This window comes from Puntigrus tetrazona, chromosome 12 (assembly GCF_018831695.1).
Source record: "Puntigrus tetrazona isolate hp1 chromosome 12, ASM1883169v1, whole genome shotgun sequence".
NCBI lineage: Eukaryota > Metazoa > Chordata > Actinopteri > Cypriniformes > Cyprinidae > Puntigrus > Puntigrus tetrazona.
This window is the reverse complement of record NC_056710.1, coordinates 4,336,752-4,341,910: the sequence shown is the minus strand read 5'-3', so window position 1 is coordinate 4,341,910 and position 5,159 is coordinate 4,336,752.

The window sequence follows — 5,159 nt, the reverse complement described above, 5'->3', positions numbered from 1 at the left end:
CAACAAAAGTTATAAAGACATAAATATGTATCACGTACCAGAGAAAAGAAAACATGTAACCAAGAATGGTTTTCTACATCTCTACAAAAGAGTCTTCCTGATTGCTTTCAATGTCATTTGCTGCATTTGTTCACGTGGAGCAAGAGCAAGGATCGAGCGAATCAACGCAGACATCTAAAAGAGCAAATGAACTTGGGAGTAAGTATATGTTATTCTATATTCTATGTGTCATGTTATAAAAATGTTGTAAATTGTCTATACATATCAGCATGTCCTGCTCTTTTTTGTACATAACGTCTGTTAATTGTTTACCTTACTCACTGTAGATCTAATTATAAATCTGGCAATTTAATTTATTTTGTATTTATCACATATTTATCTTTGTAATTTATATTTATTGCTATATCATACTTGCTGTACACTCCTGGTTGAACCTAAACTGCATTTAGTTTACCTTGTGTGTGTGTAATGACAATAAGTTGAATCTAATCTAATAACATGTGCTCTTAGCAACAGGTAGTAGTCAGTTCCTTTGGTTGGCTGCTGTTTTTGTTCTCTTAAGTATGGAAATAAAACATATTTGTTAAAAGTGAACTTAAAATTCCACACCTGAAAAAATAGGAAAGTGTGATTAGGGATCAGAGGTGACCCTTTGTCCCTGAAGCAGGAGTCAGGGGTGATCAGAAAGGTTTAGTGATGTTCCCCAGCTCTGGAGGGTGTACTGTGGAATTTGAGTCACTACAAATGTATTGGGTTTTTTTTTTTTTTTGAAAGCAACACCATGAGTTGTGTTTTGATATGATGGGGTGTTAGGGTGCCACAAAGTAACTCAACAAGAAAAATACACAATGCACATTCTGAAATTACATAAAAAAGGAATAAAAAATAGAAAGCCACACCTGAAGCAATTACTCGTATTTTTTCCTTTGTGACATAACTACAGTATTCCTTCTTAAAAAAGAAGAGAATGAAAAAGGTAAATGCCCTCAGAACATCTTGAGCCATTACACCACCCGACCAGGTTTCCAATTAAGACTATCAGAAAAATCTGTTCCTATAAATATACAGCGCAAATCCATGTTTCTAAAGGAAAAGAAATAATCATTATAAGGTTTCACTGAAAATCATACACAGTGTAAGTTCTGAAAGAGTACAAGCAATACACACATAAAAGCACCTCTATACTCTCTGTGAAATGAATGTGTTGTTTGGAGGACTGTACCAATTATGGGTAAGCACACAACACAACGGCGTATCAGAAGCTTGGAGGACCTTCAAATGATTTTCTATATATCCAAGCAAGAAAGCCTTCTACGATCACTGTCATTTCACCTGCTTTCATCTGGTGCAGTGGTTTTTCAACACAATGAACGCGGCCCCAGTGAACACAACGGTATTACGCGGGGGCACGTGATTATTATCAATAGAAATAATAATATTGCTAATGTACGTAAAAATGTGGCCAATGGCAATTAAATATCGTAATTAATTAAATAAAATAAATAAACTGTTACTATCTGGGTTCACTATTCCAGGTGGATGATTGGTTTAAAAACAACCACCGATTTGGGTATGTAACATGTTTTATTACATACATTTAAATTTTTTTTTTTAATTGCTGCAAGTGGGCATGAAACATATGTGTTTGGTTGTGTGGGCTGTGAGTTAAGGTTGGGAACCACTGGTCTAGTGAACTTACACAGATCATCCACATCATCCTATAATAACAATAAGTGTTTTTGTTTTCCACTACAAATACCATTACAAGTGACTAACGATTACAGTTAGTGTTTTGAGCAAAAGTGAATATAAAAAAATGGCAAAAGAAAAAGCTTTCAAATGACCCTTTGTCCCTCCAATATCGACATTTTTCGTGAAACTCCCAGCCATCAGTCTTAAATGGCCTTTCATGCGTGCCCCTGGCGTGATTAACAAGCAATTATCTTTCATGCATGGGCTGTCGACTGAGATAAAAGTAGATTATTTATCAAAATCCCCCGTAAAACTGTTCACTGTCTGTTACTGTACGGTGGGATATTGCCCTGTTGTCCATTTAATAGGCTGCTGACAGAAGTGACAAGTATATGAAGGCGTCCGTTTTCTTTGAAAAATTCGAACGTCATACTTGAATCGTTGGGGTTTTCAAAGTCGGTTGAATGAACAGTGACTAGTCGCAAAGACGGTCGTATGGAACAAGCATAAGTACAAACATATTTATCTTTATGTATAAATATATAAATTAACCACATCAGTCAGTATATTGTGGCTCAAATTCAGGCTAGGTCTAGTACATTGGTGAGTCAATGTGACCAGTCTCAATAATATTGACACATTTAAACAACATCAATTTTACAGTATAAAATGGGTAAAAGGGGCTTAGCGGTGAAGAGGAAAGATCTTTGTTTGTAAAAGTGTTGCCCAAACAAGTATGTCTTGAGTCCTCACTTGAAAGCATATATTTAAGTGGTGCAGTGTATTATTATTAGTTTAAATAAGGGATCAGCTAATAAACAATGTGTCACATTTTTGTGCAAGCTTGTAGTTTCTTCCTTCCTCAGCATTTATTATGTGAGTTTATCTTAAAAAATTTAATTGTTACAAAATAAAGCTGAGATCACCTTCTATTTCTTGACATGCATTTCAAAGAACTTGTCATAGAAGGCATATAATCTAAGGCCTTTTTATGTATTGAGAAACAGCACTGCAGATTTTTGTTTTGTGTAGCATAATGAATCAGCAACATTTTAAACATACCATAGTGCATTTAGATACTTACAAAAACTTTGCAATATGTTGCATTTGTTTTCTAAATGTTTAGCCTAAATGTTGGGTTCAATTTGGCTATTACCGTCATTGTGCTTTGAAAGCGAATCTCTTGACTGGAAGAAATAGCTGAACATGTGGATTTATGAAATGGTCCAAAAAGGTGAACTCTCATGCTCATTTTACCAGGCTGTCAATGAATAAGTGTAGCTAAAACTGAAGGAGGTGGACTTCATCAAAGGAGGTGAATCTCACAGTTGAGCTTCACTCCACAGCGCCAGTGGCGTGAAAATCTTCTGAGCTAGAGCACTCCCAAAGTCTTTCCTCTCAGTCTCCGACTAGAACATGGACGAGCGCTGGTGAAACATGCACATGCCACTTCATTTATAGCGAAGATGTCACATTGTTCCTGAAGTGACCGACTCGTTAGTTCTGCCATAAAAATCCCAGCATGGAAAGGGTCTGTCAACCCGGTAAGACACTAAAGCGTATCCAGCGACTTTATTCTCACTCTTGTTTGCCGTTTGTTATGTTTTAATAGCGCGTAAACGGAGAAAAATCAGGGTAGGCGATGCATGTATAGCGTTTGTATCCATGAGTATTACGTGTGAAAAAGAGCTGTGTGGCGTTTATTTGTGACAGAAGTATTTCCTTGGAGGAGCTGAGTGTATTGGTGAAATGGACAAAGCTCAAACAGGTGAGGTGAAACCATTATTTTTATTAATGCATGTTTAAGGGTTAAATCTTAAGTTTTAATTGTTGTAGTGGTCTGTTTCTTGATAAACAACACAGTAAACCATTATGAAACATTGCTGGAAATATTACATACATTATTTCTTAACATATTATGAGAGCATTTATAGTCATTGCATACTGTCTTTTATTGTAATATAGATAAAATGAACTACTAATCTGTTTAATATATTATGTAGTGTTACGTTTTTAACTATTAAAATGTTCCACGTAAAGCCTTCATTTGTGGCGACTTGCTCAGCTTGCGCGTGCACATGACCACGTTACATTTATTTTGGTTGTTATGACCTAATGTCTGATTGCTAAACTCCAAATACCAATAGTTTTTGTTTTTAGTTTTTTTACATGATAGACTGCAAGTTACATTATTGTCTTTAATGGCATTAGCTAACGTTGCAGTTAGTGTTTACGAACAACTGCGAATATATATATATATATATATATATAAATGTACATCTTTTATTACAGAAAAGCTTTAAAATGACCTTTTGTCCCCCAATAACCGGTGTTTCTTGCGCTGAAACTCCAGCTACTCGGTCTTCGCCGGCTCTCGCCACGTTGCCCGGCGTGGGAGAACAAGGAAGCAAATACTGCAAACTAGCATTTCATTGCACTGTAAGCTGCTAATCACAAAGAGATAAAAGTGCAAGATTAACATCAATATTTGTAAAATCTCGTTCACTGTCTTGATACCGTGCGGGTACGGGGATGTCCATTTGGCGGTGCTGGACAGAAGAAGTGACAAATGCTTGAGCGTCCGTTTGAAATGGTTTTCTTTGAAAAGATTCAGAAACGTCATGCCCTTGAATTGATGGGGGTTTTAAGGAATCGGTTGAATGAAATGCAGTGACTTTAATTCCATAAGGTACAGTGATATGGAACTGTAAGGGTCCCCCTTTTCTCGCGAGCGGAATCCAGAGGCCCTGGTCGAGGAATCAATGCGTGTGCCTAAACCTTTTCTTTCAACGATCTCTTTAAAATCATCGATATTTGTGAAATCTTTTGCACATTTCAATTTGTGGTACTGACCTTATACATGATTTTTACTCTGACTCCAATCTTTTAAATTGATTTTTAGTTATATATGTTTATTTAAATGTAAACTACTGATCCCTCTTCTAATTGTGATAAAAAATTTAGATCCTTAATTAACATACAATACTGGATAGTTGGAGCTTATGGATTAGTTGCAGGAGTCTGGGTCGCTTTTAGAGACCTTGTTTGGCCAGTGAACAGACTCACGACACATCTAATTTAGTCCAGGTCTTGGTCAGAGGCTGCCTGTGGATCGCTTACCTTAATGCAGCCATTTCCTCCAATAGACTCAAAAGAGTAATTTTTTGTATCTGCATTTATAAGTAACTAGCATGTGTTGGAACCTTTTAACCTTTTAAGCTAGAAGAGACAGGAGATCATTGGTAAAAGCAGGAGAGTCGTTTTTATTTCGTTGCTGCCAGTCATCTGCTAGTTTGAGTTTATATGTTTCAAGGGGGAGGAGTACACAGGGTGTGAGACCAATAGAACAAAAGAGAGTATGCCAATGTGCGGATCAGGAACTTGAGCCCAGAACAGGAAACTTTCCTGATCATGCAGTCTGTTTAGCATCCAAGTGTCATTCCAAATGCATAGGTGAAGCAAAAGGC